Source organism: Solea senegalensis, linkage group LG10 (assembly GCF_019176455.1).
Source record: "Solea senegalensis isolate Sse05_10M linkage group LG10, IFAPA_SoseM_1, whole genome shotgun sequence".
In the NCBI taxonomy this organism is placed as follows: domain Eukaryota; kingdom Metazoa; phylum Chordata; class Actinopteri; order Pleuronectiformes; family Soleidae; genus Solea; species Solea senegalensis.
This window is the reverse complement of record NC_058030.1, coordinates 23905625-23919765: the sequence shown is the minus strand read 5'-3', so window position 1 is coordinate 23919765 and position 14141 is coordinate 23905625.

Sequence of the window (14141 nt, the reverse complement as noted above, 5' to 3'; positions counted from 1 at the left end):
GGAAAAACAACAGAGGATACCTTTTTTTTCGGTACATACAGACATACAACATCCATCCATCCATCTTCTACCGCTTCATCCTCCATAGGAGGGTCGTGCTGTGCCAATCTCAGCTGACATAGGGCGATCAGTCCATCGCAGGGTCACGTATAGAGACAAACAACCATTCATTTCTTGCTGCAAAAGCAAGAGTGCTAACCACTACACCAACCGTGTGGCCCTACATACAACCCGTGTTCTATTTATTTCAATCTTTGTCCCATTATTATTATACTCTTTATTTCTTGTTGATACTTTTCTTGTCATCTTGTTTGACTTTCGTTAATCTGCTCTGTGAAAACACTTTGTGAAGCCTGTTTTTTAAGATAAGTAGAAATTATAATCATTTATGGTTCGTGTTAGAAAAGGGTAAATATTATGACTTTTTACCAGCAGTTTCTATGCAGTGCATCCCACTAAGGATTTAAATAAAAAATATGTATGTAAGAACTTAGATGAAGCCTTAAATATATCTAACATTTATGCACTATATCTACAAATGACTAGACTAATAGTTATTAGTAGCAGTAATTTAGTTACATTAGCAAAAACATTTATATCCTTAGTTATATTGAAGAAAATAAACGGTTTGATTTTGGTCATCTTTTAATGACATCCAATTTTCTTGTCTGCTTTTATGAAATGACCATAGAGGTTTTACAGAGCTTTGACTAAATGAGCTACAACAGGCTAGCTCCATGATTTTCACCTGCGCGTCTACAGTAAAGCACATTTGTTTGCTACCTTATATGACAGCTTTAACTTTGAGGCCCTCCATAAAACATCACTGTGAGGAAGGAAATATTTAGGACTAGTTAGCCATTGTACTGTCTTTATGTGTTTATTGTAGTTTTCACTTATGGATCATTGCTGTATGCCGCGTGTTCTTCCACCAAAGCTCTCCCTAGACAACAATTCCCATGATTCTATGTAGCTTTACAACACCATCAATCTAAGTCTTCTATTGCTGTTTTCATTGAAAGGCAGAAATTACAAACTGTGCGTTAAAGATCGCGTATATTTAAACACCGTGGAGGACAGAGCAAGCACTCATCTGTAACTTCCCCATCCACCATTGTTTCTTCTGTATATTAAGACTGTCAACATGAAACATTGTCCCGCCACTCTCTCCTTGTCATGCATCACTCTCCTGCCTTTCATGTGCTATCAATTATATTGGACAAACGTTTTCAGTGTTAAGTTTCAAAGGTTTATTAGCTTTTGATATTGTGAACCATAACTTGGTGTATTTTTTGTGATACGAATAGGTTATTCATTGATTACCATTTTGTTATGTCTTGTGACACATCATTTTTAAATCAAAATTGCAATTTGAAACAATGTTTGTCAAAGCATAAAGGTTGTTTAACATGTCAGTGCACCCTCTGGTATTTAAAGTACAACAGGGTTACCAAGGAAGATTAGAAATAAAGGAATTTTTCCATTATCAGAGACGAGAAGGAAAAGTGAGGCATGGGGGGCTGAACTGCCTGACTCTGTCTCTTGGCGAGCAATCAATCATGGGCCTCTCTGCAGTGTCTTTGATCTGAAAACAGCTGTAATCTATGGTCACTGTTGCTAGAGTAGATTGTTTGCCAAACTATTACCATAACTGTCGGGCCAAATCAGAGAAATAATCTCATGGCTCTGGACAGGTGCAGTTCCTCTGCATTATTGATATGGTCATCTGAGAGAGAGGGGGAATTATAAAACATAGTTCTATTTACAAAGGGAGATTGGCTTGGTCCTTGAGAGTGAGTAAGTGGGACAGGCACCTCTAGAAAGTGAGATATAGCCAAGTTCAGGAGGGAAAAAAAAACAAATTTCCTGGCTCCTTTAGGGTCAACTCACCCCATGGGTCTACTTCCTCTCTGAAAAGGAGTCGCCAGAATACACAATGGACTGATTGCGGAGAAGTGCCTCCACATGCACCTGTTTAAGGCCTTAAATACAATTTCGATGAATGTATATGTTTGCAGAACAACACAGTGCATACATTTACTCTGGTATTCATATTCCACCTACATTTCATTTCTTAATAGCCGTCGTGTCTGTCTAAATTCATTTCAGGATTGTGACCAAAAAAGAAAAAAAAAATAAAGAAATCTCTTTAGCACAACGTTAAACATTTCCATCAGAGTAACATGGTTATGCCTTGTGCAGAGGTTGTGAACCTAAGCAACAACTGCATGTTTATTTAGCAGCCCTGCCAACACAGTGTGACTGGATAACTTTCAGTTAGTGTGGCCAAGGGGAAAAAAATCCCACATCTTGAAATTGCAATGCCATAAGTGTGTAAGTAAAGGAACATGCAAGGTTGTGTGACTGGATAAGTTTCAGTGAGAGTGGCCAATGAAAAAAAAATCCAACATCTTGAAATTGCAATGCCGTAAGTGTGTAAGCACAGGGACGTGCAAGGTTGAAGGTGTCAGCATTCAGGAAAACAATGCCCTAAGGTGGGTAGGAGAATGAAAAAAGGGCTTACTTTGTATTCATATTCTGTATCTTTGACCCAGGAACATTGTTTTACATTGTTAGGGTACATGGGCAACTCTACACTGTTACTACACTACTATAACTGTTTTGCAATACAACTTAAATTCGTGGAGTAAAACATTGTTTGTTTTTTAACCACAGCCAAAACGACAAAACTCATCAGTGTATCATTTGCCAAAACTCCCTTTGTGAAAACATGTGGCCCTTGTTGGCAAAGGGCAACATTTGGCAGGAACCTGAGAAACCGATTACAAGCACTGGCATATGGAAGAACAAATAGTTCCACATTCACTCAATCAGGTCTGTGCCATCTTCATGGAATAAAAAAGAGACATGATGGATGTTTAGAAGTGTTCACTGGGCTGAGGCCAGATCCAGCTGATGCACAACACACTGCATGACCCTTCTGTCCTGCTACCAATACCATAGTACAGTGATGGAACTGACGCTCTTCTGCTCACTTCACCTCATAGAATATTGAGGTTTATTGCAAATTCAGGATTAAAGTCATTTGAGCACATGCAGGTTAGTGTTTTGTTTTTTTTCTTTTGAACAAATTGTTAGACATGCATGTGTGCATCTAATACCAAGACGACCATTCTGCCAAAACTAAACATTACTTCGGTTGTCAAAAAAACCCTATGTTACACTCACTGCATGTTTTTTGAGGCTGCCTCCTTCATTCTACTCTGAATATGTGAGATATTTGCATTCAATCTCTTCATTTTCTGACGTGTGACTCCCTTTAAACTGTCCGTGAGTGAAACAAATAAATCTTATTATTCTTGTTGATGCTAAAGTTTCTTCATGGCTGCAACTATTTGGCACCGGTCACAGAGGTGTGACCTCCTCCTTCGATCCATAATATACACCTGTTAGTTGACTCTCCTGTCATTTGTGAGTATACTCGGATTTAAAGGTTAACAAAAGAGAAACAGGCCAAGCTATGTTGCCGCTACAACAGATCAATGTCAAGTAAATAACCTTTTCTACCTTATTTCCTGACTTGTATTGATCCGTCTGTTCTCCCCTTGTCCGTTGTCTGCACTCTGTTCTTTCACGTGACACCTCACTCTCCTCCTCATATCTCCCCTAATGCCTGTTAAATATGTCGGTGGTCAGTGTGTAAAATGTGCAATAGTTAGTATTTGTTCAATATAAATTTGAATAAAATACACCATGAACTCATTCTAATCACCATCTGTTATAGAATAAGGTGATTTCATCCAAATGAAATACCAGGACAAGATAAATAACATGGAAATAAAACCAGCGACACTTTTAATATTTATTTCTTGTTACTTTCTGTAAACACATAAGAGTCTAAAAGTCATATTTAGATCATTTCAGTCAGACACTTAGAAACATCTCTATTTTCTGACCCCAAAGCTCAGGGGTGTCTTTATACCGAGCTTCATGGGCTCCATCAGCACTATTATTAAAACACCAATCTTTTTTGTGGGAGCAGCAGTTGAGTCGAGGCTAGTGTGTGGTTTAGGGATTAACAACCCTAAAAGTATAAAACCTCTCTGTCAGCCTATAGTGTTCATTACACCTTGCAGCACAAAAGCGTCTGACTAAACAAACAAAAGCACTGGCAATTACGCTTTTTACCAGCTTTTAGCCTCAGGCATGACATGTTTTTTTTCTTCTTCAAGGCATGAATGTGCTCAAAAATGAATTTCAGAATGTTTGGGATCACTAATGTCCAGGTTAAAGACAAATGCAACCATTTAAAATTACATTTGAATTGACTTTAATTTTTAAGAGAATGGCTTTTTACAGCTTTTCACACCTACATATTTAATTATGGCAATTATGGATGGTACAACTCTCAGTTAAATGTGGTGCATTATACATATATAACATGTGACTTTAAATGTACTTAAATCATTTTAATAAATAGACTGGATTTGCTTTTTTTTTTTTTACCTTTTTACAAATTATAATGATCTCAGCATGACTGACTTGGAGACAGTTCTTTTTTATTTTCCTATTGAAATCTGAGATTACAGTTGGAAATACTCACTTATAAAATGAATTTATAAACAAAGTTATATACATCTGTGAGGGGTTTATTATTATTTCCCTGAACAGAAAGTAGTGAGGCAGAGATTGAACAGCATTCATGTTCTAACCCTTGTGCTACAAAACCTCTTGTTTGCCCTTTGGGGGGAAAACAAATATCCTATGGTTTATGAATGAATCTGTAATACAATCATTATAGAATCACTCAGTCAATTCACACTGACAAAAAACTATTATTCATATTTACGTATTTTACTGCCCTGTAATAAAGAGAAGCTACTATTGTCTCCAAAGGCTCAATGCATTAATGGTGAGTGACACTATGATCCTTTGAGTCTTTTTATAACACCAGCAATGTTGCCTTTATTTACAACTGTCTCTGACTATTGTTGACAGTGTTATAAGGTTGTTATAAGATGAAACTATTCCTCTTGAATATAAACGAGGCCAAAGACTACATCAATTGATTTTATTTTCCATAGAAAACATTTGTTATCTTCTCTCCAGTGTTTGCTCAGCGATATGTACTTTGCAAAGATAGATTTTCAAAAACAGTTAAAAAGCCTTATTCCTGGGAAAGTGTTTTTATTTGTAGCCTAAAAAAAGAAAATGATCTCAACAAGCAAGTTTTGCTGTGCAAGAATAAAATTATTTTAAGAAAAAATATCAAATAACTTTGTCTTAATAAGATATTATATGTTATGCTTTAACTACCAGTAATGAACTAATTACTAAATTATTAAACTAATCGTTTGCATTAAATTTTTTAACCAAGGATGAAGATTTTATTTTCTTATATTAAGATTAAGAAAAACTGCATCGGTTGGAGTTAGCTCCAACAGAGAGGCAGATGTGTGCATTCCTTTAGAAACAGCATTTTGCAATTCTATACTGTATTTGAATGATGCAATGATCAACACTTGGTATACCATCCACTTCAAGTTTTGTCTAATCTATGGCACATTAAAGTCTGAAAGTGGCTAGATTTATGAAGTAATTGGTGTCATGTTAGCCAAGCACATTTGCTTTCCCCATTTTCTCTTCCAAACAAAAATAAAGACAAGTTAAGAATATTTGAGCTGTTTTTGAAGTGATGTTTTCATGTATGCAGACTGTTTTCTCTGACTCAGCAAATGTAGCACTGCCAACACTGCAGTTGCATGCAGTCAACATATTTGATCACATGACAACCCTCGTGCCATTGTCACACCTTTGAACTTTTGAACATATCAAGCAAACATCCAACTGAGCATCTTTTTCTCAAACTATGTTTAACTCTGATACGTTACGTCCATGCATTTATTTAGTCATTTGTATAAACATTTAACTTGAATTGACATTACAGGTTGTTGCACCACAAACCTCTTTACAGGTTGATTTTGTTTGAATTTCCAATGCATTTACTTGCTTCTGTAAAGCACTATGAATTGCCTTGTGTAAGAATGGCGCTATACAAATAAACTTGCCTTGCCTTACAGTAGGTGTAAGAGCAATGACAGTAACAATGGAAATGTTATGTACAAGTTTGCTCTTGTCCTGATTTATATTGTTAATATGCTCCCATATGTTGGCCATCATTAAAAAGTAGGTCCCAACACACAAAGTTTGATTTACAATGATGTTTTAGGTTAGATTGTAAAATAACACATATTATGTGTTATCTTATAATCTTTCTCAAAAAAAAAAAAAAAAAAGAATCTTGGATGTTGGCCTCTTAAAATACTTAACACACTTGGACTTTTATTGTACAGGTATTTTAGTACTTTAATACTCCATTTTGTTGTGTTTTACACTTGGTAAAGTTGTGCTGCTGTTCACCAGTTTCAGCTGAAGAACCTCTCTGCTAAGTGAAACCAGGCCCTAGGGTTTAGGGAAAAAAAATAAAAAGAAGTTCTCTGTGGTCCAAGGTCAACGACCTCCTCTGTAGCTGTCTCTATACCACCTCAGGGCACCTGCTAATGTCAGCCCTCTTTTAGATTCCCCAAATCGTGGCTTGCCACTGGTTATTTTCAGCCGTGATAAGTGATCCCAGTGACCCCAGAGGTCTGACACACAGCTTTTTAAAAACCAGAAGTCAAATGCCATTGCATCGCCTCCTGATCAAAGCCGTGAAAGTCAAACTCTACTTAGGCAGCCACTGAAATAAGAGCTCCAAGCCCAGTAAAGTGTACATAGTCAGGCCAAGCTCACAGCTTCTTTACACTCACACCTCAGCCAAGTGATGGAGTGACATACGTACACGTAAAAGCAGCACAAATATCAATTGAGTGCTGAAACAGCTTGCAATAGGATGAGTTATTGTGATTCCTGGTAGAAGCTCTAATGCTGACACTGTACAAAACCATTTTTTCTAAGCTTTTGAAAATATGAAAAGATTGTTTATACATTTTTGAAGGAGGACAAGGGATAGATATTGTACCTTGTTCCTTCTATTCTCTCACCTAGCCCTGGTTGTGTCCACTTCCTTTTCCTGTTCCTGACATTGCTGTACAACCCCTTCCCCTCCTGAAAGGATGCAGAGTCTGGCCTCTCAGCAGATAATGTGACGCACACGTGTGCTAACGGAAGATGAGGCCATGAGCCACAAAGGTCCACCCTGGGTCCTGAATTATGATAACATCAGGAAGCGCAGAGAGGAAGAGGTTGTCTGCAGGAAGCTGGCAGGCCTCTGAAGGCCTCCGAGGGAATGACACTTATCTTTCTGAGAAGGCTGGGTGTCAACATGACTCTACCTTGATGACAGGGGGACTGGGTGACACAGAATGGTTGTACTATACACAGTACTATACAGTATATGAATCACTACAATATTTGACCTTTGAACATCAGTGCTGCCTAGCTCTGGTTCTTTATACTTGTATTTTTTCAGTTTTGAGGAGGATACTGGAAAACATGGCTATTCATTATAAATCACTGACAGAAAATGGAGACAACATAAAGTGAGCCCTCTTAAGTGTAGTGGGAGTGAATAAAATCCTGTTCTTAAAAGCCTATTCCCAATGGAGGCAGCTCAAAATAAATGTGAGGTTGGAAAGTCCAGATGGTCTTTAAGACCGTATTCCCCCACCATAAGCACTCATGATTTATGAGATTCTCTAATCGTATCTCTGTACTGATCTGGCTCTGTTTCACCCTGCTCTCTCCTGAAGCTTTAAACACATCAGGTTCCCTCAACCCTGTTAATCCTGAAGTACAAAGGAAGGTATGGCTTCCTCTATTGAAACACCAACTGGGGCCACACAGTTGGTGTAGTGGTTAGCACTCTTGCCTTTGCAGCAAGAAGACACAGGTTTGTGACCTGGTCAGAACAAGGGTCTTTCTACAGAATTTGAGTGTTCTCTCCGGGTTCTCCAGGGTTCCCCAGTTTCCTCCCCAAGTCCACAAACATGCAATATTGGGATTAGGTCAATTGGACACTCTAAATGTGTGACAGTGGGTGGTTGTTTGTCTGTATGTGGCTCCGTCCCTGTCCAGGATGTACCCCGCCTTTCATGTCAGCTGAAATTGGCACAGCGCCCCCCTCAAGTGGGGGATAAAGTGGTACAGGATTGATGGATGAAACATCAACTGTGTGAAGGATGATATACTGATAAACAGACTTAATCCAGGCAAACTGCCCCCCTGCCACTTCACTTTACAGTCCTCATGCAAATTTAGTGATGAAAATGAAAAGAAGAGCTGGTTGTTGAAGAATCCCTCATGACACTTCAGTGACTCAGCTTGACCCCCAAGGAGAGTGGGTGGGTCAAAATAGATAATGGTTTTGTGATGAAACCACTTAATATGGTACCACTCTAGACACATATGGTATGTTGTAGCATTATAGGATTAATCAAGCATTAATCGATCATTTTACAGAAAATCAATTATGTGTGACTTTACTAATGGTCTAACGGTGACCTGTAACACAAACTGCTTCAAAGGTTACCAGAATGCTGGACAGTTGACACACAGGACAACTACATGTACCTGGGCATCCCACAGACCAGTCAGAGCTATGGAGAGAATTCATGGATGTCAGCCACAGCCTAATATCTCTGGTGGGTGGGACTGAAAACGTCTTTCAACTTGAAGGTTGTGGGTTCGATTCCTAGTCTACATGCTGATGAGTCCTTGCTCCTGGACGGCTGTGATGGCAGCATGTGAATGGGTATGAAAGATGAGTGACCGAAAATGCGCTGCACATAGATGTGCCGTATGAAAGTGTGAGTGAGCAGCTTTGAGTGGTCATCAAGACTAAACCATTTACCATTTAATTAGAATAGTACAGTGACACTAATGCCAAGACACAACGCGCAGAGGGTCCACCATCCAAAAACTGAACTGGCAAGAAAAGTGGTAGTGTCATAGTCATGATCCAGGAGTATGCAGGAGTCACATGTACACATGAGGAAGAGAAAGCCACAGGCAGCAACAGTCACAAGGTGATTAGGAGGAAGAGAAAACAAAGACCCTGGCCAGCATGAAAGTTGCTGACTTAAAAAAACTACCTGTGACGGGAAAAGACCTGTGGATATGGGACCAAACTCTGACCATGCAAAAACAGGCCCACAGCACCAGATCTATAGATATTCTGTAAGGTGCAGGCTGTGCAAAGAACCCCACAGATATAATCCAGCATAACAGCATTTAATGCAATCTTAGGCAGTGTATGCTGAGAGTCATGACCAAGTGTTTGAGTTCATAGCCACATCTGTGCCCAGGATTAGAAATCTGCTAGTGTCGGCAGGACATTGGTGACAGAGCGGTAGAGATATGATCTTGTGGAACTTCAAGTTTGAAACTGAAATGCAGCTGTTGGTGAACCTTCCTGATGTAGTGGTGCTTGACAAGGAGCAGGAGAGGGCAATGAGACAGGGTCCAAAGGGTCCAGTTGGTAAAAGGAGCATTTTGGGATGCGTTACCCAAACTGGAAGAATGGCTTCAGCACATTAGTGCAACATTTGAGATTTATTTCCACAAGAGTGCAGTCACTGGAATGTGGCACACAATCCTCAAACTCCCAGACCTCTGGAATAAGATCTAAGCTTGAGGATGACATGCCCCCATATGAGTGTGTGTGTGTGTGTGTGTGTGTGTGTTCATAGGAGTAGGAGGTCCTTGTCCCCCAGGGTACACACCCTGTCAAAGAGATCATAATAAACTGTCATCAGTGTATCCAAGGGTAAAGTTCCATGAGACCACAGGAAGACTCAAACATGGACACACACACACACACACACACACACACACACACACACTCTGGCTGACATCCATGCATGCCTGTAACCAAAGTATTATAAGGCTTAATTTGATATGTTTGTGTATTTGTTCATCCACATTCCACGGAATTCTACACAACACTGAAGACAGACTCAAGAAAAACAAGGACTTCGCAGATCTACGCATTAATACCTTCAGTGGCCATGGCCTTGCAGGGAAAGGACACTGTTATATCATTCTTTTTTCAATTTCAATAAATTCAATAAAAAAACAACCCAAAATTAACAACAATAACAAAAACGAAATACATTTCAATGCTGATGTGATGAAAGTGTCGATGACACAGTGCAACATGCAAGTGGACTTCACTGACCCTTAGTTCTAATATGGGTTAGAAAATAAAAGACAGCACGATGAGCAGAGATGTCAGATGTTAGCACATAGCACATATTATGTGTAAAGGACCAAATGAATACCAAGCCTTTGCAATAGCAATATATGACGTTTACTAAGACATGAAGTCGTCACATCATATTCTTCAAAATCATTCTGAAATCTTTTTCAATTTGAATTCATTTATGAGTCTAATTTTAGACACTCAGTTTAGTTGATACATCCCACATTACACATGACGTCGTAAACCATGATGTATTGCATTATACCTGTACAGTATCATTTTACTACACAGTTTATATGTTCTAAGTTTGAACTACATTCAACAGGGACATTCATTTGTTGTCCTGGACTCTATACTTGTTTATGTTGTGATACAGAGTGAAGAGTTCTTCTTCCATTTTTATGTCACGGCTGAGATATTTAACCTGGATCAGCTGAAGAGTGGAGGTATTAAGGTCCTACTGTACTCATGAGATCTACAGCACAGTGTTCAATGCTTTATTTCTTTTTTATACCCATGTAAAAACATCCATATCAACACTACATATTAGTTCTACCTCACAGGTGCAATGCACAAGACAAAGAACCCATAAAGGTGCTAAACTGCACTTTTATTTAGAGAGGAGATTGTGCTGCTCTGTCACCTTTAGCTCCCCCCTCTCTCTAACATCCTTTGGGGTTTTGTTCACCTCTCATACTTGGCTGTCATTGTGTCTTGATGTTTTGTCAGTTTGGGTCTGGAGGGCATCAGAGCAGCAGGTTTGTCCCGAGCCTCTCAGCCCTGCTCTCTCTTTTCATTTTGACGATATCTGACTCACTATTTCAGGCTGAGAGACACACAGACTCATGTGGAGGCTGTAAAAGTCAGGACGAGTAACCTTGTCCGCCCATGGTCACGGGTCACTTGGCGAGTGCATGCTGGAATTCGCCTCACTAGGAAACCCCTTTCTCAGACTAGTAGAGTGGATGAGAGGAGCAGTGCAGTGTTGAAAGACAAGACAAAAAGAAACGGCGTGACAAAGGAAGCTGTCTGGAAGAGAGTTGTTTTCATGGTGTAGTGAAGTATCTCCAGTCTCAGTCAAGATGACTGTGATGCTGCTAAGAATTCAAAGTCATTTACTGTATTATTATTGATTGAGGTTGCATTGATTATTTGATTAATTAACAAAAATATATAGTTAGCCAGTATTTTTTAATTTTTTGTTTTACATTTTATTACAAAATAAAGGTAATAAGAGCAATCATTTACTAGAAAAAGACTATTTCTGCTAGTGATTCTAGACTACACAGCTACACATTAGTACAGCATTAGTACATGTTGACATGTACAATGTAGCCTGTTTACCTCTCTCACCACCTTCATTACATTGACCTCACTCTGTGATCCATTGCGTCACCTCAACTGCAAAATGTCTCATACAGACAAGATACAGTTAAGTTATTTAATGCCTTCAGCTCAAGCGGTGGCTTGAGGAAAGACAATGGCTTTTTGTATTTACTCTCATTTCCTTCCCTAATTGAGTCACGGGCTAAAGTGAAGCGCTACAAAGGCTTTTTGTTATAGCTACAAGAAACACCTATCCAAACACATTGTGCAAGGGCACGCTGAAGCAATTAATAACCCTGTGAGGCCAGCCAGTCGTGGACTTGTTCAAGTGTAGTCACTTTCAGCCTCTGGGACCCACCAGCCAGAATTGCCTAATAAATACTGTAATAATTAGTACTTCAATTACACAGGTACTTTTTGCTATTTTAGATCTCACCAATGCAGAACGTTGTGTGTGTGTGTGTGTGTGTGTGTGCGTGCGTGCATGTGCGTATACCCATGTTATATTACTTAATCTCTGCATTCTCAATTCCAATAATTAGACAGGTATACATACAGAATCAGAATCGGGCATCCTAAATAAGCAACACAAAATTAGAAGCTTACATTATGTTGCATTAACCTTGTCATAGGAAAATTTAACGTTCCAAATTCCCCAGTGTCGACATCTAATGTAAGTGAAAGAAGAATCCCATTCAGTTATTCACTCCCATATGAGCACACTTAAACACTTCTCCTGTGACATGCTCTTGAGATATGGCAGTTCTGTTGGCAGGTCGCTTGATTAACCACTGCAGCCCTGAATGTGTTATGAAATGATACAGCCCTCCGTTGTACGGAGATGATCTGTTGGTTCTGTAGGTGTTAGTTATTTCCCTATGTTTTCTACAGCTTCCACCCATTATCACGTAACACTTAGGAGATCGGCGGGTAAATGATCGACTCACATGACAGTTATGGGTCTCTGGCTGCAGATGACGGGCTGCTTTAAAGGCGCCGTAAATTATTTTGAAAGTAAAAGCAAAGCCGAGTGGGTGCAGGGAGTAAGCATGCCATTAACATTCTCTCTATTAGGATATACACACTACACATTTCATTTAGCTGACATTTGTGTGGGCTTCCACAATTAAGGAAATATGAGGCTTTTCGGCACACATCACAAAACCCATGTTTGAACACCGCAGGAGCGGTTTGCAGGTTTGAAAACACTGTTTAAAATGGTTAATTGGAGCTGTGAGGGTTTATTGAGGAGCTGTCTTTTGTTGTACGCTTTCCCAACTCTTTGACCCACAGGCATACACCTGGTATTGGGTCAGGTTACAGCCAGGCTCCAAGGCTTGCAGGTCAAGACCTAGTGCTTCACAGACCTCTAATCCCTTGCATGGCAACATATTTGACTGAAGGGCTGGATCTATACACTCCCAGACTTCATACGCTGAAAAAGTACAGCACTATCTCTGTTGCGCGCATGCCCCTTACTCCTGTGTTGTCTCCCACTCCCTCCACAAAGTGATGATTTAACACTTACAGGATGTTGAAGGGGTTTTTGTGGAGCATTAACCTGCTGTGATTTATGAGCAGACTGAATTATGAGGAGTGCATTTTGTCTTGGTGTGTGTGTGTGTGCTTGTACCCCTGACAGTTCTTCACTTAAAGGCTTTAACTATTAAGACTAAAAATAGTTTTTAGAAACAAAAGTATGACCAACACTTTTGACCAATACCAAATGTTTTAATTGAGCAGTAGAAGTTGTCTTTTTATTCAAAGATGTGCTGAAGTACAGAGCAAATACTGCCAGCGGAGGTGAATGAAAGGCTACTGAGCCGGAGCGTTATGTGAAAACACACTCCTACTAAATCAGAACTTTGACCTAAGGGTGCATACTAATTACGCTCCAGATAATTCTCCCAGGCAATACAGTGATAAGCACACCAGGGGGAGCAGTTATACTGTTATTTTGATCCTGAATCCAGAGCAAAGAGGAGCTTTGGAGTTCCCAGCTTAGAAGCTTTCACAAGCACGAGAACAGAGATTTCCTGCACGATTACATAAATAAGCAAAATTCTACTGGTGACCTCGTTCACAGTCTGCCCAAATGTCCTGCCTCAAGTGGCTCTAGCGGCTTCTAACATGCACATTCACACACTCTCCCAGCCTCTGCTGCCGGGAAAAACTGCCCCATGTGTCTGCGTGGCTATACAATTTAAAAACACGGAAGATTAAATTCTGTTTCTGGGATGCAAATAGTGTAAGAGGTTTTTATTCATCTTTTTTATTCCACATTATTATAATAAAGCATTTAACAGCGGTGGTCACTTTTGGTTTCATTTTTGTATTTTTTTTCCCACTTTGTTATAGTGTATGTACACATCGCTGTTTATTCCAGACAGATTACTCAACACTTCCATAACCACACTGTGTGTGTGTTAGATCAGCAACCTTTATAATAATGACAGCTACAACCACACAGACCACCACAACATCAACAACAAACACACGGATCGTAAGAAGCTGTTACATCTGTCTGTGGAGACACTTTATTGTGACTACAATGCATTCTATCTAGAGTTATTCATATGAAATTGGGGAGATTGGAGGGTGACCTTTGATTATGTCATTTGTGACAAAATCACTGTTGTATCATGGTAACGTG